Here is a 23,290-nt window from a genome sequence, read left to right on the forward strand (position 1 = left end):
GATCCAGACTTCCCCCAAAGCCTGAGCTTGCTTAGTTTCAGACTCTGGCTGTCCTCAAGCAGTAGGAGCAACGAGGCTGCTCTGTTAGAGCCTTTAACACTGATGCCTTTAACACTGTTTTGCTTAGAAGTGTTGTGCCAAAGGGGTATGTGGAGAGGCCTGAATGATTCAGGAAGTCCTCAAAAACAATACAAGTGAAAATTTATTTTACACATCCTAGGAACAGCCAGTTTCTCTCTGCTGAGGAGCACATTTAATTCATGATTTCCACTGTAATTTGCTACAATAATGAGATTTGTTATTCCTGTTGCATGCCCTTTCTGAAGATGCTGGAAGGGTGTGGAAGAGGGAAGAGAGATAATTGACTCTCTTATCAGTCACCACTTGCCAAAAGTAGATTAATCCCTCAAGAGTTATACATTCACACATAAGTGACTCAAGGGAGTTACGCTTATTCCTTCTCTCCTACCTTATACTTTTTTCCTCCTGTCCTACACCCTTTGTTTCCCTATTATACTCAGTCGCAACCCACCTGCAGCGGACAAGTTAGAGAGTGGTAAACAGTTATGGATTTTTCCCCCTTCATCAGAACACATCACTTGGACTCACTCCCTTTCCCAGACCTCAAAGCATACCTGATTTCTGGGAGCAGAACAGAGAACAAGAATAGAGTTAAATCTTTAGTGATGCGATAAAAATCACTCTCTCACACGGACAACTGGAAAAGCATTTCAAAAGAGCTGTTGTGCCAAGCACCTGAAATTGAAGCCAACCCACACCTTCCTGCTCATAGACACAGCTCGCTCGTTTTCTTCCCAGCACTCTCTCTTCTCTACTAATTCTACCTGGAACTAAAATGTAAGTCACCACTGAGCATACTCTCACACCAAAACCTGCTGTGCTTTGAGAGGCCACTATTTCCACAACAGAAACACAAGCACTGCTGCATTACAAGTGGGATCACCTCATCACTCTCTCTTTTTTTTTTTTTTTTTAATATAGGTAGTAAAAGCACATAAAGCAATCAGATTTGAGAGATGAAACAGGAGAACAGGACACATGGAGATTTGATGGCTTTGATGCAATTTAGGACACTGAGGAGCGGGCAGGTGAGCTGAGCAGCTGGGAAGGGAGGGGAGGAGGGGGCCACAGGAGATGCGGAAAGGGCTACCAGCAGCTTCCACTCCCAATGCCAGTGTGCCAGCTGGCAGCGACATGTTGCTGGTTGCGTGTGGGCTGTGAATATAACAGAGGAGATGAGCCTTTAGGGGAGGAGATGTCTGATAAATCATTAATGAACAAAAATATGAAGTAATCTGTCTGCCTAGAAGGCAGAATCGTCTAATAATGAGGATGGTGGACTAGGAAGGCAGAGATGAGCTTCCTATCTCCCTCACTGCTGGCACACTAGCTCCTTTTGCTGTGCTTAAGGAGATACACCTGCCTCCTTACATTGAAGGGCTGCCTTCTTAAAATCACCACAGAAACCCCACGATCTAGATGAAAATATGATAATAAAATTTACAGCACTGTGTGAAAGCTACACCCTCTGTTCCTCTTTCATCACAGGCAGCACACAAAGAAGCAATATCCCTTCTCAGAGACAGCGTTCACTAAAACAGGGGGTTTCTGAAAACCATAACAAAGCCTGGTACAACCTTTCACCAGCACCAGTGGCATTTAATTTTAAATCGATTAACCATAGTACTAACACAGTACTAATTACCCGTGGGTATTTTTTACCAATCAGACTATTGGTTGGCAATGTAAGGGTATGCCTATCTGTGGACAGGGACACCCTGCTTTCTCTGTGCTCTTTGAAATGAAGAGGAGAAAGCTTGAGAAATGATGTTGAAAGGTGCATTTGTGTTTATGGGGATAGCGGCAGGGGAACCAGACACAGGTGGTCGGAAAGCAAAGATGTTGTCAGGGAAGGAGGAGGTCAGCGCCATTTCTTTTTGCACAAAGACCTGGCAGGATGTGTCATGCAGCACAAAATCAATATGGACCCCGCATGAAAAAGTCATCATCAGTTCTGCACACTTTTTAGGCTTATTTGGAAAGATCCTCACAAAGGTGATTCTTGATTTGCATGAAATCTTTAACTGTTCTCTTTATCTTAAACAGCCTGAATGTTCAGGGATTAAACAGTTTTAAAATAAACACCTAAGAAAGACATGGCATGGATCAATGTGAATCTGTCTGATGTTGGTACATCTGTGGGAAGAGACAGAAGAGCTTTATCATTCAATGTACTTAAAACATGATTTTCCAGAGTGAGCGATGCACAAGTTGCAGGAGAAACCATAAATGGAAGACACATGTAGCCACGACAGAGCGTAAGTATATAGAAACTTCACCAACCACCTGAGCAGATCTGTGGTGTTTAACTGCATAACTATTTGTGGTGCTGAAGTCCAGTTTAATTATTCTGCCAAATGCCCCTGAGCCACAACAAGGTTATTACTGTTTACCAAAGGACCTGCTCAGGCAATTTTACAGGAACATTGCCTGTGACTAATCTAATTGCTAAGAAGCAGCTAAAATTATGTTAGACCTGGAAAGACCCACAAAGAAGCAGGAAGATTAAAACAGTCCAAGAAGCTCCATGATGCTGTTCCTGTAAATCATAGTTGTGGCAATTTGAGGATGAGCTCCCTGGAGGTTCCCAGTTGCTGCCAGACACAGTTTTCCACCCAGAACAACCATATTGCAGGTGAGACGACTTAGAGCACACAAAAGTATGATTTCTCATGTACACTGGTTACTGAATACATTTACATAATAAGCAGGTTTGTAAAGTATTCACTGATGATGCCATACAGATTTAAATAATCTGCAGCATCAGACTGCTATTTGCAAGCCATATCTGACACTTCAACAGCCTTTGCAAAAGATTTCACTGGGCTCCAGTGAAGAATCCTACCTTTCAAGCTTTTGTTTAATCATAAGATCTACAAAATTTAATGAATGGATTGGGATGGCTCAGGTGTTTCCAAACCCTAGCAGGAAAACAATGCCTGACATCAGAAGGAATTACTTCTGTAAATTACAGAAGGTTTAAGTGGAGACTGCTGGACATGTTAACCTACAGTCAAGCTTGTTAACACAGTGTATGGACAGCATTATCAGTCAAATAACCACAGAAGTTCCTTTGATGAGTCACTTACTAGTTTATGTCTTGCCAAACTGACCAAGAACAGATTTTGGCTGGTGCTGTTACCAACAGCTACTTCGACACATTGTGTGGACTGCCGTGATTTAACTTCTGTACCGCCTGCTATTAATATTTTGCTCAGGTGTTCTGGGTTTAAAAAAAAAGAAAGAAAAAGTGCTCCCTTCATACTCCACCACTCCACTGACACAGATGAGCTGAGGACAGATGACCTGGATTCAAACTGGTTAAATACAAGAAAGGGCAAGTCGCGAGCAGACAAAACAAGCTCTAAGGGGATTTCTCTCAGTCTTTCACAGTTTTTTGGTGTGTCAACCAGCCCTGACTTGCAGAGCATATTAAATTTGCAGCTCTTCCTGTCCACTATCATTAGAGAACTGTCTGTCAAAGAACAGATTTCTATCAGAACTGGTTATCAACCTGAAGAAACTATACAGCTAATTGTCAGCTGTGCCTAGGGTCTGCTCCTCCTCCACTGTGGAACTGAAAAGATTTCTATTTTTTAATTATTATTATTTTTCATCCTAATTTTCCTGGTTTAAATAAGGAAAGTTCTTATCTGGGTGGCAAGGACAAATATCTCCAACCCAGAAGAGCCTAGAGTTGCTCCTTAAAGCTCCTGGAATTTACCCCAGATGTAAGAGATCGAAAAGAAAAGGAAATTAGTAAGACATTGACTGTATTCATTAGTAGCTTCTAAAAGAGATATAGTGTGGGAAAAAAATACCATAAGAATTGCTGGTTACAATGGAAGTGAAGCAACAATGATAATTTAACAAAAAAATTCTCTACAGAGCAGCACTCTTAGAGTTCCTGGTGAAGCAGAGTGGTTGCCTGGAATGGTACCGGTCTCCCACAGTATCGAGGAAGAGTTCTGCTAGAGAAGATGTGGTTAAAAGTCACGGCTTAGAGTCTCTTTTCTTTAATCAGAAGTACTACTAGGGAAATATTTAATACAGCAATAGAAAATTAGGATGTTGAGCAACAGAAATATTATAACACAGCAATTAGAAGTCCCTTGCAACACATGTGACTTTCAATGATGTCTCAAATATATGCCTTAAAGGAAAAACATAATTGTATTTTGATTTCTGGAAACTTAAAGGTGCTGTAAAAGGGGTCTTGCAACACCGGAGTAACAGGTCTGTGTTTCCCACAAAATTTAGAACTCAGGTCTCACATACATTCACCCCAATCACACATGCATAAAAGCATGAGAAAAAGCAGGTGCAAGTTTGGGGCCCTAAACTGGGTGAGAAAAGCAAAGTAACAAAACGAATTTGAGTGTGAGCTCTTCCCAAAGACCCCTCCCTGCTTGTGCACAGTGAGCAGCTCGAGTGCTTTGGTCTCTCTGCCTGGAAATGCGGCTCCTTTCTCCAAGCTTTGCCCAACATCCACTTTCTGAAATCTCTTCAAGGTGGGCTGCTTTCTGCCTATTATGCAACACACAGCCTTTTTGCACACCACTGCAAAAGATACTAGATGAAGGGTGTTACATCTTTTACTGAGTATGAACCACGTGAAATTGCTTAGAGCAAGACCAGCGCCACGGCTGCGTGCAAGAGTCGCTGTTGTTGATAATAGTCAATGGCATATTCCACACGTGTGACCAGACAAGTTTCTGCAAATAACTGTTTCTGGATAACATCTACACCACATGCAGAGGGTGACAAACACGTGGAAGGCACATGCTGCACTAACCCAGAAATGATGAACACTTTAGTGCCAATGTGCAAGAGTTCTGCTATACACTAGCCATGCAGCCTGTGTCTTTGGCATGCTCTCACTTCCTCGAGGTGAGCAAAAGGATCAGTTTCTTGACTGAGCTGCTTGAGCTGCAAGCAGTTTCTTGATTCAACACAAGCTTTTCTTCTGCTTTGTCAGCTTTGAATAGTGCTTGCTCTCTCTCATCTGAAATGTGTATATTACAAACAGTCTAACCCCCAAAATAAAATGAAGATATATACTGTCATTTACAACTGTGCATGCTAATCCCCCAACAACATCTAACAACATACAGGAGAGCTGGTGGTTAGACTCAAACTAAGCCTCCCTGTGTAATTACAGGCGGTTAGAGGGCAAAACTCAAGAGCAAAATATTTCAAAAAAGCAAATGGACTGATTTTGGGCTCCTGCAAAGGCATTTAATAGATTCCAAAATGATCACAGAGGATATCTTAAAAATAAGACCGTGGATTTTGCATAGTCTTTGCAGTCAAAAAATATGTCACTTGACTCACATACATTTTTTTTCTCTGTGTTTTGACACATTTGGTGGAATCACCATGGTAGAAAACAATGAGGAGTCTACAGCATCTATCAGCTATCAGTCTCTATGTTTTCCATATGTCTACAGACATACTTTCAGTTATCCTGCTCTATAGATAGAACAGAGTTTCATGTAATGGATCTTCCATCAGCCTCTGTCTTACAAGAATAAAGACACAGTTGCCTAAACATTTCTTAAAGGATGTAAATGGAAAGAAATGGGGGTAAAATGGAATTATGTTTGATAGTAAACAGCATGAAGAGGGACACTAATGCCTTAATATTAGTGAAGGGGGAGGGAAATGGACAACAACTCCTGTCACACACAACCAAAAAAGACCACAGCAAAATGAGGACTTTCCTAAACTGATGATTCAATCTGGTTACAGCAAACTAGTTTCAGAATCCATCACAGCAATGGGTGCTGGTGCACCAATGCGACCACTAGCTTTAAGCATAATGTACTGTAATTTGGTGTAAGTTCCCACTGAAAAGAAGACAAACTTTTAACTTTTAATAAACAGCAAAAGAGGACAAGTAATGACCTGAACTCCTGTTTCCAAAGTGTGCAATGGAAGCTTGTTTCTACAGAGCCTTCTTTTTACCTAGCATCTTAACTTCATGAATGGGAAGCTGTGTTAACCAGAGACGAAAGTACTTAATATTTCATATCACATCTAAGATCCACGCATATTTTTTAACTAATAATTCTAAAGAATCTCAAAAGTCTCTTGCTATTTCTGTTTTTATCCTTCTGCTTGTAAAACCACTTGTTTCAGTTAGAATTTTTGCACAAAAAAAATACAAGTTAAGAAGTACAGTTTGATTAAAAAACAAAACAAAAATAAAGACACCCCCCAAAAACAAACAACAACTACAAAAAACACAAACAAAAAACATACCAAAACCTTATACCAGTAAATCAGTAAATCAACTTGGTCTGAAAGGCTGTTACAGGATTAGATACTACCTGGTAGGACTAGAAGGGCAGGATTCAAATCCCTTGCAGACTGAGCTACTGGATTTTATATTTCCCACTACCACTGTTACATGACATGATCAAGGATGCACACAATCTTCAAGGCTTTTCAAGCTTTTGCCAGAGGAAAAAAGCAGACTTCTCCCTGTGTTATAATACTAAATGGGTTGGGCAGGAATGACATTTACATAGTTGAATCTTTTATTGTTTTCTCTTCCCTAAAAACAATAGAAGCAATATGGGTCACAAGGACAAAACACTTTATTAGAAGGCTGTATAAACCTCAATTAGCCCTGAGGTTTTCAGGGTGATACCTTGAGCATGAACACAAACTTCTCATGAATTTAAGCTCATTGGATATTTTCTAAAAAATTGGCATCAGTGATTTCCCTGACAATGTGTCTTGGGAAGAGTTGACCCCCGAGACTAGTGGACACTGTGCGAAAGCCCTTGGAGCCCATGAATGCTGCTCACCACTGCTAGCAGGGCTGCTGCAGGATGATGCGGAACACTCCCCGACAGAGCTTTCCACCTCTGCTGATGGGGAGTGACATGTCAAGCAGGCATCTCCCCCACTACTGAGCACCAGCCTTCAAGATCCACCCATTTCATTTTTATTTTGAAGTGGGTATTGCGACACAGCACTGCAGGCATTCTCACAACATGCACTAATACACAATCTTCACACTACCTTCTTCAGTTTCTCTTCTTGGTTTTTCTGGATTGCTTCCCAGGCTTTCTTTTTATCTGTGAGCTTTGCAAACTGATTAATATAAATAACTCAATGTCCAAAAATATTCAGCTTTGGTAATCTGCAATGAGATCTCTCCTCTTCTTCATGTTTCCTTATATGCAGTTTCATTATGTTTGTGTCAGATGAGCATTTAAGCGAGAGAGAGACGTAATGAGAGATGAAGAACTAGAGCAGTGTGCTTATGCCATGAGGTGGAAACAGACACTTGTGCCTAGAGATCCATACCAAAGAGATAACTTGTCTATGTGCGAAGTATTTAGTGCCCAACATAAAGTTTCACAAATGGCGCGGAGAAATCTCCTAAACAAATCCCATCATAATTAAATATTCTTGATACTGCAGCATCCTATATCACACACACACATGCATTCTGTCCTCCATTTAGTTTCAGCAGCCTCCACTGTGTTGGGCTGATAAAATAATCTCCCAAATGACTGTAGCTCTAAAATCTATTAAATCCATGAAGTATTGATGAGGCAGAATTAATGTCGAGAGAATTACATTAACCACCTCCCTCCCCCTCTATTTCATGGGAAACTCTTTAGAAGTAAAGCATCACTGTGGCTGCCCTACAAAATACAGGGCGCTCGGGTCAGGATAATCTACATCCATCCACACACCTTTAAATTCTACCTGTACATGTATCTATCACTACAACACGTATTCATTCAGTAAGGGTCTTATCCACAGAAACAGCCCTATTTGATGCCCAGAAATCGTGCTATCTATTTCTTTCAATCCCAAGTGTGATTTGTGTCTTACATAGAGCACATCATGCAAACCAGGCCCCAAGTAAGAGCCCCATCTCTCTGTGACAGTTCCTTGCTCCCTGTGCTGCTGGACTCATCAGCTGCGGGTTGAGAGCGTTACCTACTAAGACCCTGTTAGTGCCTGATTATAAACTTGGCACAAACAGTCCACAGTTTGGCAATATTCTCCACACTGGATGTTCGCTGGGAGATTTTTTTTTCCTTGCTTTGTTGCTGTTTTGGATTTTTGGCATGACTTCAGCCAAAATTTTTCAAGCTAAGTCTGAAACAAAGCATGGGAAACTGGAGTGATTTGTTCATGTTAAAAGCTTCTGGTCACCCCTTGAACAACTTAAGAAGTTTTGTGATTTGGACCATAAACTTGCAAGGTGTCAAGGCAAAATCTTTGTAGTTTGATCTCTGCAGAAAATTCCCAAACATGACTAAATTACTAACAACTGAAAAAATAAATCTCCATTTGCATGAGCTCACTAAGGAGGTGATGCTTCCTAGCAACTAAATTCCCTGGAGATCCCACCTACAATGAATGCCCCAGGATCCTGCTACCAGCTGGGTGGGACCTGCCTGCTCCAAGCTGCACTTACACTTTAATATTAAATAAACAGGGCTGGATGTGAAATCCAGTGTAAGGCTGTTCCATATCTAAATATGAACTCATAATGGGTTGGATGGTAGTGGCCCCTGTGTATCACATATAGGTTTTTATTTAGTCCTCCAAAGAGGAGGAAGGGGAACAGAAGCTACAGGAACATTCCAGCCTGACGGAGCAGGTGTTTTTGTATCAACTGCACAGTAACAAAAATACCCTGATGCAGACATGGAAAAGAGTAAAGTTGATGCAATGCTCCCTAAAGCAATCTCTGAATTTTGAAATGTAAAGGTTTTCTTTCAACAGAGAACTTGGAGGGTTTGTTGTCCAGATTTAAAAAACAAAACAAAACAAAACAAAACAACAAAACCCAACCAATTGACCACTTGCAAAATTCTATAATGGATCTTCAAGCTGCTGTAACATCATGATCCACCACAAACTCCTCTGCGGTTGAACCAGCAAAGAAAGCTGGGGGGCAGAGCTGCACGTAGCTCTCTGCTCCATCTGCTGTCTTAACTGTCCTTTCCCACTTCTTCTTCAGTGGCTACCGCAAGAGGGACACCAAGATGGATGGCCCACAGACCAGCTCTCTTTTGCTGAGCAATTCCAACAATTGGATCACCTCAACTTCAGGGAAAAAAAAAAAAGGAAAAAGGAAAAAGGAAAAAAACTAAAAAAACTAAAAAAACTATACTAAATGGATTACCAGTGAGAAGTAGGAAAACACTTGGGAAGACGACAGAGACTGACATAAAGATCTCTTCTGCAGGAGACTGGAACATAACCTCCCTGTGTAGGGTTATCTGATTTAATAAATTCAACACAAGAGTAACAATGTTCCACATCTCTTAAAAGAGCAGACTAAGTCCAGCCTGGTCGGGATTGGAGACAGGCAGTTCTGGGCAGGTAAAAAGCTCTATTCCTCAGCAATCTTCTGGACCAGATTTAACATTTACCACACCCAGTGGCACCAACATGTTCATCTTTTGCACAGACTACACTAGAAGAAAAGAAAAAGACTAAAATTGAAGGAATTACAAGCATAGCATAGCAAATCTTGGTAAATCCCAAGATATTTTAAAATGCTCAAGCATTTCCACATACTTTACTTCCTAAGGATGCACAGCAATCTTCAGCCCATAGGAAGTGATAAAGAAGATATGCAACAGAAGCACATTATGAAGCACATCACTGCCCAAATTAATGACTCTGGAAAATGAAAAGCTTCTAGAAATAGGACTAAAATGCATGAAGTCAGCCCTAATTACAGAGAACAGCTAATGATTCTGGCAAAGCCTCTTGTGGGCATGGCAGAATACAGGTAAAAAAGCAAAAGTTATAGTGGGTTATTTTTGCAGTGAGAGCACATTTTGCAAGCTGTTTGCAGATAACACATAGTTGCTCTATAATACTTCATGTCAGAAACCTGACATAAGAAGAATAATCAGCAAGGGAACTTCAGTAGCATTTTTCGTAGGCATCAAGGTTGTAAATAATTGTATCATACAAACTGGACACCCAGGAATGCACAGGGCATCGCAATCTTTCTAAAGGCAAACAAATTTAATATGCATAAAGATACTGAAAATCTGTTTTTATATGATTTCTAAGAAACAAAGCAGGTACTGCCTGCTGAATTTGTGTTTGTTTAAAATAGAGAAGAAAAATGTGACTGTCCTTAATAGGGAAAAAACAAACCAAACCAAAACACCAGATGAGTGTCTTTGGAGCTGAAATCCAGATTTTCCATGATACAGCTGAGCAACTAGGAATAACCAAAACCATTGTTCAAGATGATTAGTTGCTTCTAATCTACAGAGAAGTGTGTGAAAAGGAGCGTAGCATCTCAGATTTCAGCTGAAACAACAAAAAGCATCGAACGTGAGGAGGTACCTCTGCCTAAATTCATAATGAAAAGAGGAGTGTACTTCCAGGCCCTGAGGTATATATTCAGCTTCAAGGCCTGTGTCTGAAACATTCACAGCTTTCCTGGGAAGAGGAAATCTATAGGAAAAGGAGGAATGCACAGTGGCACATCTGGCACAGGAAGATGCAGGTCAGGTTTATGGAACAGCAGCCCCTCTATTCACCTCACAGCTTGAATCCCCTCTGATCTTGATGGCTGTGACCAACTACAGGGTCTACAAGGACAGGGACAGAACAGCATACTGTACAACATAAGTCATGCCTAGAAATCTAAAAACCTCTTCTGAAAGGAAAGAGTTTCAAGCGGAGTCTAGACTGGCAAAGAACAGTCTGACTAGTGCTAAAAATAAAGTACAGATCGCCCCAAGGTTTTCTGTCCTACATCAGCCATGCTTCTTGGGACTCCTTGCAGCCATGTAACTGTTTGATGTGGAGGGACGGCCGTTCCATGACTGCCTGCTGAACTCTGTGCTCAACTCAAAGCAGGTCAAACCTGTAGTGCCACACAAATATCTGCTCTGACATCCACAAGGCTGCTTTACAGAAATCTCATCAAAAGAGGTCTCTTCTCACACTGCTCAGAAAGATATCATCAGCTCTTAGCTGAAGAAGTTTTAAATTCAGCCAAGATTTCCCTCCCAGCATTCAAGTATATTTCTCTAATCAGCTCCTAAAACCACTATGAATATTTGATCTGGAGGCTGCGTGACCTTGTCTAGGACTTTGATACAAAATGAATAAATAACTGCTGAGCCTCTGAGCTCAGCTGCTATGTCAAGATAAATTCAGAATATTCTCTTGATGTCCGGTCCTTCTTGGATTCAGCGGGTTATGGACAGAGACTGGGCAAAACTGTTTTCTTGTCTTACATTTCTTGTAATTATTTTAAATCTCTCTGAGAATCTGGAATGCCATAGGCAAACCTACAGTAGGGTCAGAAACTCAAGGTTCCTGATTTTTCTACCTCAAAATAAGATTTTGCAAACAGCTTGAAGTGGGAAGAGGGGAAGGAACAGTTGTGAATTCCCTCTGACAGGGGGATTGGACTAGATGGTCTTTTGAGGTCCCTTCCAATCCCTAACATTCTGTGATTCTGTGAAAAACAAACAAAAATTTCGGGATCTGTTTACATATTATAATGACTTCAGGAAAACAATATTAAATTCTAGGGCAAATTCCTGGAGCACGGAGTGGTACAAGCACAGCTTGTACTGACTTGAAGAAATTCCGTGATGTTTTCAATCTAGCAGTGAGAAGTGTTTCTTTTCATTGGCTTATATCTCTAAGCAAGTCAGGAAATCAGGTAGTTTTCAGGAGCATCTGTTAGCTAACCTTCTCCCAAATTTTGAGATTCAACCAAGTCAAGGAGCCATGGTCTTCAAGTCTGAACACGAACTCATGAACTATAGGTTGAGAAACACCGTCCAAGTAGAACCTCTGTAAACCACATTTTGGTGGTGGGTTTGTTTGTTTTGTTTGTGCGTTTGTTTTTTTTGTTTTGGTTTTGTTTGTGTTCTCCACCCTCCCCTTCCCGCCCCGCCCCATGGTTTTTGGGTTTTTGCTGCTAACAAGTTTACTGCATTTGTGTGACATTATGTTTCCTTTGGGGTCCTCTCACAGGCAGAGAAGATGCAAAGTCTACACAGATCGACAGTGAGTAACATCAACACGAAGCACCAAGGAAGCACTTTTTCACCCTCAGGATGGTCAGACATGGGAACAGGTGCCCACAGAGGCCATATTGTTTCCAGCCTTGGCATCTAGTTGAATTTTGAAAACCAAGGCCCTGAGCAACATGGCCTTGTAGGACCTGTTTCAACTGGGGGTTTGGACAAGACGACATCTGGCAATTTCTTCCAACCAAAATTATTCTGTGATTCTAAGAAACATGCTGCTGCTTTCTCTCTCGCTGCTTTTGAGCTATGCTCTTTTATTAAGGCCAATCATGGAGGCTAGGCTGGCTTCAGCAGATGCATCTTTGAAGGGAAATTAAAACACAACAATCTGACTATCAGGTCTGCTGATAATTTTTTTTTTTTCTTGGTATTACATGGCATCACTAATTCCTAATTATGACTCTACTCCTTGACCTGTGAGCACCATAGCTTTGTCACATCCCACACAAAGATCAGCCAATCTGTAGGGATACTGGAAATCTTTTAAGATTGAAGTATCATTATTACCACCAAAAAGAAAATTAGATCTAGATCCTACCCTATTTTGCAGTAACAGAAGTCAGCACAAAATCTCATGGACTAATGAGCTCATGTTGCTGGTCTGTGTCTCATCTTCGGCTTTCCAACCAAATTTCAGTTAAATAATTTTTGTTCATATTTCCCAGTATGTGGATATAGGTGCAAACTTAAAACACACCCAATTGTCAGAAAATCCAAACTGTAGAAAGAAAAATGCTTAAAAGAATGAGCTACAGTAGGGTTTACCCAGCTACCACTGCACAGGACCTTTAGTGCATTTGGCCAACTTCTTTGTAAAATTCTGATATTGGTTTTCTTATGTTTTCTTATCTTTAAGACTATACATTCTGCAGAAGGCTAAACGATCTACATTTAAACATGTGCTAGCTAATCCAGATCTTTCTGTGTGATGTAACAACATCTGTTTTCTTTTTTTTTTTTTTTTAATGGCAGAAAAGAACAAGTGTTCTCACAGAGCCAGTCTTTGCTTTTCAGTTTTCTACCCTGCAGGCTATCTGACTCTGAAGTCTTCTGCCAGTGGAGAATAAGCCAGTTTTCATCTGGAATCTGCACATATTGGCTGAAGAAAAAATACCAGTCCAATAACCCTCTCAGCCAAGCGAAAGGACGGACACAATCTTCTGCTGGCCTTTTTTTCCCAAGGGTGATGGTAATTGCTTGGCACCAACCAGAACTGTGTATATTGACAGTCTACTAGAGGACAAAGAAAGATAAGCCTACAAACTGCTCCAAATCTGCTGCCTTTTTTTTTTTTTCCAGGTTGGAAGAATCTTCTCAGGATTACTTCCCTCCAGTTGGGGCATGTCACTAATTACCTCTCATCCTTCTCTGCCTCCTTCTCCTCCCAGCAGGGCAGCTCAGCAGCACAGACACATCACATGTGACGTGCCATATTCCCACAGCGCCTGCAGGACCAGAAGTCTGTAGGAAGCTGGTGCCTCTGGAAGTGTTGCACACAGAACAGCCAGGGAAGAAGCAAAGCTTTGTCAAGTGGGATGAAGAGGAGGAATAGGAAGACTGATATAGCACACAGGAGCATTAACTACCTCCTTATCTCTCAGGCATAAGGAAATCATCCTGCCTCCACGTGGCACGTGTGCCAGTCAGATGTTCTGGGAATGGATAGGAAGATTTTGGAATGAATGGACACCCCCGTCACTTTAGGAGTTATTTTTACATATCTACATATTTTTACATTTCTATATTATTTTTGCTCCTGATGTTTTATACCACTAGCACACTGTTTCTAAACCAAGCCTTTGTGTTTCTTCTACTCTAGGTTTTAGCTCAGCCACTCGTCAGCAGAATATAACAGCTACACACACAATAAACAGACGCCACTGGAGCAAATGAAACTACATTCCTCGCCCTAAGGCCTAGCATGCTGTTTTCTGTCAATGCTTCTCATACTGTGAGTCTCCATACCAGAGAAAGAAAAACACATATCATCAACTATGGTTCTATATTTCCCATCAGCTAAAACACATCAAACTGAAAAAAGCTAAAACAATCTTTCTGAAATTCTCATTGAAAATGAAAATTGATCAAGATGGCATCAACTTACCAGAATTTCCCCCCCAAAGAGAGCAAGTTCAGATTTACCACATTTCCTCAGAAATGGCTTGAAAACATGCCCTGTAAAATAAGAGAAAGGGAAAAAAATCAGTGACTGGTACACCATAAATTATGTTACAATTCTTTCTCACTCTGCTAACATTTATCACCAAACTTCTACTGTTTTTTCTGTTTTAGGGAAAGAAGTAATTGGATTTGAACCTTCAAAACTTATTATTAAATTCCACTGGCATTATGCAAAATATTAAAATAATTGCAGGACTCCCTCAGACTGCTCAGACACATCATGGTCACTGACACAACAGCTATTCAGGCTTCACGGAAACGAAGTCAACAACAATGAAGCGCACAGCAGCATACAGCAAGCGTGCCAATTATTTTAGATCCAGTCCTAAAAAATTGGTCAACCCAGTATCTCTTAGCAATTTTTCTTTAACAAACTGTTTTTGAAATATGATGCACATAAGGCTCTTGACAGCATCCTTGCTTGAAAAATACACAAAGAAAAATAAATGGGGTTGCACCACACAGCATTTTTAGACTATATTAATGACTCGGTGCTCTCTAGGAGAACAAAGAGGGAGAAGAAGTAAGTCAACGCGATATCCAGTTCAACACACACTAGGGCCACTTTGTAGAAGATGGAGAGCAGAAGCGACAAATGCCATCATTTTGCCAACCCTGAGTAAATTTCAAATGACAGCTGCTCCTTATTTTTCCTTGAGGCAAAATCTTTGAAAGAACAACTCACAGAGCACAGACTGACAATGATGTTAAAACATTTAGTTTGTAAACTGCTAGAAGATGGAGGAGCTATGATTCTGCTGGTGTTCGGGTTTGGGAGCAGCAACTGTACAGCAAATGGCAAAGGACACACATTTTAGTGCCCAGGTGAAGCCAGACTGAATTTGAACTGCTTTAAACTCCCATTCCCCCCCCACGTACATGGCTGAATTTTCCACAAGGGAGGCATCTGTGCAATTACTGCTGGATGAGTAACTTTACAGCTATACACAGATGACTTGGAGCCCTGCATTATTGATCGCATAAACCTGCCTCAGCTGCAGATCTTTGCACTGGCACATCTCCTGAAGGATGCTGTAGGCACCCGCAGGAAAGGAAGGGCCCATGACTTCTTAGGTCAAATTACTTTTATTGGTCATTGTTACATGAAAAGTAGCGAAGAAAATAAAATTTCTATTAAGGCATAACCAAACAAATCTTCCTTAAAACACGGCAACTGGATTATACTGCTCTAAATCTTGATTAGCAAGTAGACCTCTGATCTCATAAGGCTGAGACTTAATTTTGGGTGGAGAGTTCAGGGCGGGGAGAGAATGAAAAAACAAAAAGAAAAAAATCATTACAAATCAGAAGAGGCTGTTGTGAAAGATTTTAGGAACAGACATTTTTAGTGACATAACTACAAACCCAAGTGTTGTCTTCTCTGCTTGCCTTCTCTGCTTAGTGGTTGAGAAAAAACCCTGGGTATATCAAGGAATAAAGAAAAAAAACAAACAAAACAACACTCCCTCCTCCCCCAACAACTTTTGTACAGCTTGGCAGAATTTGTGAAAACACTGGAAAAAAGATGGGTCTTAAGTGCTTTGCTCAAACTCAGGGAAGGTGGTTATTATTCCAGTGCCATCCATTTCCCTCCCTAGCTTCCAGGCATTTGGCCTAGAAAGAAAAAAATCAAGCCTAGAAACTCTCTTTCTGCCTCCGACCTAATTGGATAACATCTGCATGCAGAAAAGCTCGGAGCTTAAGAGAAGAGCCAGGTCTGAAACAATCCAATAGCACCTCAACCCCGGATTAGCTCATTATTTTCTTCTACACCAAGAGACTGATTTAATAATTTCCCCAGAGAAGTGACAAGTACGGGAAATTGTACTCCACGCTGCCAGTCCCATAGAATACTTGAAAGACAGGGACTGGCTCCACTGCCAAAAGGGGCTGAGCACACCCCCAGCACTGGTGTGGAGCTTCAGGATGTGGCCCTAGCAGCACTCACCCCTTCTCTGCCTTTTTCCCTCCCTCCAGCACAAATGCCTGTGCACCAAACAGGGCAAGGGTAGCAACGGGGATTAAAATTAATTGGGTGAATTCTAAAGTTTGCAAAGTAGCTGGAGAAAAAAAAAAGCCTCTGTTGGCACCAGGGAAAAAAGGGAGGAAAGGATGGCAGATGGATTTGAGGGACAGCTTATTTGGCTGCAGTGCTGGTTTCAACCAACAGCAAACCTCCCCTGTTATGGCACCAGATTGCAGGCAGCTCCCTTAAATCCATGCTAAAGGAGTCTAGTCCAGGCCCTCAGATGAGACCACGTATGACAAAAACTAGCAAAAGGGCCAAGTAAAAGGGTGTCTGGTTAAATCTGAGGCAAAGACAATTTACCACGTTTTGAGCCTTGCAGAATCTTTTGAACTTTGAGGGTGGCAGGTAGAAAGCTTGAAACTTGTCCAGGGGATGCTTTTTGCTTGATTTTAGAAGATGATGCAAAACATGCCCTGTCTCTCTGGCTAAAAAGATGAGTTATTGGAGGTAGATGGGGCAGAGAGAGAGAAGGGAATATTTTTTGGTGCATAAATAGGGGTGAGGGCTGGACATGGCTTGCAGAGAAAACCAAGGATTATTCACTCTTTGTATTCAGTCTGGGGTCTGTACAGAACTCACTGTTACTCTTCATGATTTTCATTCTACCTAACCATGTAGGAGGAATATTCCTTTTTCTTGAAGGCTTTGGATAATGTTACTTATCTCGAAGTTCCGATCAGCACTTTTTAGAAAAGCTTTGCTGACTTTGGAGAATACAGCATAGGAGGTGTAAATTAAATGAACACGCCAATTTTGGCTTCTTTTACAATTAGTATAACAGATAGAAGAGGTGACAAAAGGATTTTCTGTCCAGAATTACTAATGGAAGACCACAAGCCTTACCAAGTTTCTGTACTTGGGAAAAATGAAAACCTGGAAGTAGGCATCTGACTATCCAGTGAAAGGTGTGCTTCTTTCATATAAGTCTATTTACACAAACAGTTCTTTTAAGAAGGCATTTACCATAAAAGGTTTTGATTTGCTTTGGCTATGCAGAATTGGCTATAAGTGTACAAAGGTATATGGAAGTATCCAACAGGCTGCTGGCACCGGCTGAATGGCATACAGTAAATGTTTAGACTTATTTGTTATCCCAGCCAAGGAAAGAGTGGGGAAAGGAGAAGTTGCAGGTGAAGGAAGAGTGTTAAGAATTAAAACCTTTTCTGAAAAAAACACATTAAACTCCCCTTCTGCTTGCCATCTAAAATCAAATACAGAATGAGGCTATTCTAGAGTACGATCAATTGAATAGTATTAGATTTAAGCAACATCAGCTTCCCACAAATAGCTGCAACTTGCTATCCATATCCCAGTCTAAAACATATACAACAGGGTCACCCCAAAAAATAGGGAAGTGGTGTCCAAATAAAAGCTGTCCAAGCACCTCCTCCTAAATGGTAAGACATGGTAAAATACTTAGCACACCAACAGACATGAAAAGTTGCTTTGAACCTCAAAGATACTTGATTTAAAACTTCAAAGAATAACAAAATACTCTTGGGAGTTACCTTCTGTCAAGAACAGCCTTTTTCTGCAAGCAGCACCAACAAATTGGATTTTTTTCACCACAAAACCATACCCTCCTCCCAAAGTTGCACATATACCAGCAGTGTTTTTATGTAGCCTTACGTAGAAATTACTTCCTTTTTGCAAAGAAAAAAAAGCATTTTGTGAAACATAATGTGGTGAGTAGCACAACCACACATCATTTGTGTGTTTGGTTTCATGACATTGCCTGCTCCATAAAACAACCCCTGTTTTTTCTCATTAGCTTCCAGATATGCTTTTGTCAGTTCATATTGGGAGCAGAATGAAGTTTACTTCTACTGGCAAAAGAGAAATCACTGACAACAGACACAGTAACTACTTTTTTTCTCAAGCCTGAGTTCCCACATCCATTAACACCTTCCAACTTCAAGGATCTTTGGATCAAGTCCACCATGAACAGTTCTTGGTGTGAACCTGCAAACACCCTGATTTTTTATTAAAGCAAAAACTGCTCAGTGATAATTGACTCTCTGTTTAAAACAAATAAAAACATGATTTAAGGCTTAAAGGTGGAGTTCTGTGTACAGGATCAGATGACTTGTCTGCAAAACTGTGGGATGTAAGCATAGGTCAGTGCATATATGGTATCCAAACACACACTTGTGCTGCAGTGAAGTTTGATGAAGAAAAACTTGAAACAGATAAAAACAAATAAAACCATGATTTAAGGCATCAAAACAGTTGCATGGGGGATTCTGGTGTGGGACATGTTGCAGTTGTTGCAGTTCATGTGAGCTTTACCCAGCTGGAGGAAGTGCCTGCCTGAAGTCTTAAATACTTTTCAAATACTAGTAGATGCAATTCCATTTGTGATACTTAAACGCGGAAGAAAACCTTAAGTAGAAGCAGCATCTCTGATTCTTCGGCTGCTATTTCACTTGTCAAAAACTGGGAAGAAGAAGATTTCCAGGTTGGAGAACAGTTTACAAATGAACATATCTGGGTCAGGATGTGTAACCTGTAAATGAGCTGGACCTACCTTGTAGAGAAAGTGTTGCTTAGTCTGCAGATCCATAGCCTTCCTTTTTCATATGTTCCAATATAATTAATGTTTGTTTTACAACACATTGTATTATATAGATTTGGGGCCATAGACAACCCAGAGAGTATTTTTCAGTAGTAGGTTACTATGGCCCTACAGTAAGAGAGTCTTGAGTCACCCTTTTTAGGCAGGTTGAGGATTCAGGTGCCCAGCAGGCTGCTGACACTGGTGTTCAAGCAAATGTATGGAGGTGTGAATGTTCAGTTTTGCCTACAGCATAGCATTTTCCACAGATTCCTACCACCTTAAGATTTCTAATCCTACTAAAACCCAACAAATAAACAAACAAACAACTTTCTAAAAGAAATGTCAAACACAAGAAGAAAAGCAACCTCCTGCATGCTAACTTTATATGGCCGGTTTATAAAGGAACTGCACGTCTTAACTTACATGAAGCAATCTTTTGTTGTGCAATGCCAGATTACATATAAAGACCCCTTATTCTGTGAACATCTGAAAGTTTTCCAACAATGAAACATTCAAAATTTAAGGGAAGTTTATAGGCTTGTTCTTAGAGACAGAAGCCTCCCTGTTATCTTGAAACTACCCCTTGCTAGGCGAGGGTCCCAGATAACAGGCACTCGATATGAAAAAAAGCTCGGTCATCAACAGAGAGGGGAGAGCTGAACAGCAGAAAGAGGGAGCTCCCACAGACAGCAACTCTTGCACAGAGGACAGACAGAAGCCTGGACATCAGCAGAGGGAGGAAAAAAAAGCCGACCCCCAGAAAACCCAGCAATACCATCAGAAGAGGCCACCAAGATTAAACACCACCATTCTGGTGGTTCTTCTGCCCATGCCAAAAGTTGGAAAGAGGATGGTGGCTACAGGACAAGCACCCTGCATTTTTTCATGTGAAAGTCACTGGATTTCTAAAACAGTTACTTGAAAGCTTTGTGCAGCTGCAGGATGTAAATAAGTATAACTAGGTCCCTCTCATAAAGGGGTCCTGAAAGAGATTAGTAGTTTCAAAAAAACCCCATTTGTCTGCACCATCCAACTTGCGATTGTCTAAAAATATATCTTTCAAACTGCTGCCCTTTCTGTTTGGAGCAGGAGGAACTCAGATGCAAAGTCACTGCTGCGGTGGGAACAAGTCCTAAGAAACAGGAAACATGGCAGGGGTGGGGGGGGAATAAATCAGGAAAATACAGAGGCTCTGCTGGAAATTTTTCTACTTTTATGTAATAGAGCTATGAAGAGAAAAACCCCACAAACTGTGTTAAAGATCATAAGCTGAACTGCTGCTTTTCTGTGCCACTTTAATCTCCTCACACATCGGATCTATTGACTTATCTTCAGCAGATGTGCTGCTGTCAGCTGGTCCCCGTGTCCTGTGGCTTCCAGTCCTGACAAAGCACGCTGCTTGTTCTCCTTCTCCCTGGGAAGCTTAGCTCCCACAGGCAGCTTCAGCCCCTCGATATTGAAAGCTCGGGATCAGATATATTAGCACCTTGGTCGTCTCTCAACTTTCAAGCAGGATAAACTAAACTAAATGTTCCTTACATTAATAGCAGCTTTTCCAGTCATCAGCTTGCACTGTAACACAGCAGAGAGCTGACAGCATAAAATGAGCTTTACCTGAGGGAATGGCAGGAAGATGTGCCAGGAGAGGTTCAGGCTGGACATTAGGAAAAGATTCTTCACCCAAAGGGTGGTGGAGCACTGGAACAGGCTCCCCAGGGAGGAAGTCACAGCCCCAGTGTTCAAGAAGCAATTGTACAACACCCTCAGACACGTGGTGTGAACTGTGAGATTCTCATATGCAGGGACAGGAGCTGGACTCCATGATTCTTGTAGGTCACTTCCAACTCAGGACATTCTATGATTCCGTTCTATGTTTCTATGAGCTGAGATCTGAAAACATCTAACCAAGCCCTCCTGCATGGAAACTGCCAGTACAGGTAAAGCCTGAGGATGCATACAGAGAGGCAGCAGAGGCAGTTGCAACGAATCAGAAGGTGCCCAAAGCATTGAGAAACACTCGATGATACAGCCAGCGGCTGAGGTGAGCAAGCGGAGCACAACATCGTGAGGGTGCCAGCAACACAAAGGCAAACATGAGAGCACTCATCGCCCACTACTGAATCCTGCCTTTTGAAACCATTCTGCAAAGGTCCCACAATCTGTGGCATTCCTTGCCATCCACACTGCTTGGGAGAGAAGGTGTCCCTCAATGCTGAAGGCCACTCTCAGCACTGGGTACCCCGACTGCCAGCCCCTGGGTCAGGCGGCCCTCGGCAATCATGAGGGCTGAGCAATCCATAAGGGAAGCTATTAGCCAGCTCAATACTGAGAATGTTACTCACATAGGAGGAGCATGTGATGGCAGCAACATATTTAGTTTTCAAAACAGTAGAAAAATTACTTCATTAATTGCGGCAAGAGTGTTTGCATTTTCCTTGCAGAAAAAATGAGAAGTAGTATGCCCCAAATATTTTTTTAAAAAAGAAATTAATGGAGCCCATAGTTCTAAAAATAGCTTGCACTCTTCAACCTCGTGTGCTGGCTCCTGGGAAGGCTGCTGGGCACTGAGGAGCTGCAGGAGGGCACAGGCAGCCGGTGAGGCAGGGAGGAGGTGGCTGGAGCCACAGCTGAATCCCCTCCTGCACCCCCAGCCTGCACATCTTTACCAGCCTGATATCCCAGCGGCTTCAGTGAACCCCTTCAACGGCCAGAAATAAGCACTTGCATCATTAGGAAAGTTAAAAATGACAGCAGGGAAAAAAAGCAAGCATAATATAAGATTTTAGAAGCTTTTGTTTTAATAATTGATTTTGCAGTTTGTCTCAAAGAAGAAAATGTTTTTCTTCTGAAGATACAGGATTGACCCTAAAGTACCTTTAACAGAAACTGGCTACACAGCATATTTAGAAACCCTCTGCAGAAGCAGTAAAGACCATGTGGCAGTGCACTTAGATTGCAATGTAAAAATAGGTTACTATCTAAAAAAATGTGTTTTCATAAACAATTGTTTTGATGAACAATTTTTTTCCCTTCTCCTTAAGGGAGAACCTTACTTCAGTGATAAACACATTTGTGCTTTAATCAGTGTACAAGGTTTTAATTAAGGACATTATATTCATGATGTACTATGAACTTCTATAGTATATCTAGAATATATATGCTAATGTTGCAATACTATAGTACCCATAATGTCAGCCATTCCCATTGTGCAAGAAATCATAAAAAACACACACATGGGAAGAAACAGTCTCAAGTCCTGGCCAATTTACTTCCAGGCTTTAAAGGTATAAAAAATTCAGCATGTATCTTATACTCTTGGGACAAACTGGGCGGGGAGAAGAGAACTCTGCTTTACTAAGAACTTCTTGTAGCTTTTGATTCAGAGATTTTAGCTAATTTTGAGTATGTCAAATAATATCTATATCGTGTACATGTAACACTTTAATGAATTAATCACTGTGTATTTTGTCCATTTGGTTTTCCTAACTATTGTAGTCCCCAAATTGTCCAAGAGTAAAACAAAAGGTGGTACAGTCTGCACTTGGGCCCCACAAGCTGGGGGGGGCGCTGGAGGAGGAATGCAAAGTGTGTCTTTGCAGAAGATACACCACATTCACAGGGTCACATTTCCTGATGTAAAATGTAAAAACATTGAAAAGAGGCTGTAATTTTGCAAGGGTGAGCTATTTGTAAACATACTTCTGAATCAAAGAAAGGCCATGAAGCAAAAAGTAAACAGTGTAAGGAAAGAATATAGCAACAGGATTAAAACGCAAACAATGAAAATACTGCACTGTAAACTTATTATTAACTACAACGAGCTGAAAATAAACTGTTTCCGTTTTGCCATGTTCACTTTCATCTTCTAGGAGTCAGGAAGGGGGAAGACCAGAGGAGGCAGCATTTTCAGACTTGTGGAGCTTATCAAATCCCAGATCGGATGCTTAGAGTAAAGCTAAGAAGAAAACATCCTCTCTCGACACCTCCCTCCCTCCCCAGAAAGGAAGCCTGGCCTTTAAGACCAATCTGCAATGTTTGTTTGTTGCTCTTTAAAGGATCGCTCTGGAGAGCATTTTTCCTAAGCCGTTTTTATCTCTTTGTGGAAGTTTCAAAATAAACCAGAGTACTAGAACTGGAAGAACAGAAAACATGGCATTCTGTTTTGTTTTTTTCTTTTTTTTTTTTTAGAGTGAGACAAGTGGTGTGAAGCAAATAAAGTCCTTGTTTGTCATACAACACAAAGTGGAAGGGAATAAGAGCTTTAACTCTGAAAAGCACCATTGCAAAACCTAGGAAAAATCACAAATGAACTGAGGGTGGGAAAAAGTCAAAAAAAGAGGGCTGTGCTGTCCCTCATGCTACTTCACTGGTTGTTTATTTACT

At 41.1% G+C, this 23,290-nt stretch overlaps 1 protein-coding gene across 13 annotated transcripts in view; it reads right to left on the reverse strand.

Moving 5' to 3' along the window:
• FYN (FYN proto-oncogene, Src family tyrosine kinase) overlaps positions 1-23,290 on the reverse strand; it is a 140,854-nt gene that overhangs the window by 65,184 nt on the left and 52,380 nt on the right. For 12 of the 13 annotated variants that reach the window (XM_065056671.1, XM_065056678.1, XM_065056681.1 and 9 more), the window contains one exon: positions 14,245-14,315. The exons of the other annotated variant lie outside the window; for it this stretch is intronic. The gene's annotated coding sequence lies outside the window, so the exon portion shown is untranslated. The remainder of the gene's footprint in view (positions 1-14,244; positions 14,316-23,290) is intronic. 13 annotated transcript variants of the gene reach the window in all.

The sequence above is a fragment of the Columba livia genome, chromosome 3 (genome assembly GCF_036013475.1).
Source record: "Columba livia isolate bColLiv1 breed racing homer chromosome 3, bColLiv1.pat.W.v2, whole genome shotgun sequence".
NCBI classification, from domain to species: Eukaryota; Metazoa; Chordata; class Aves; order Columbiformes; family Columbidae; genus Columba; species Columba livia.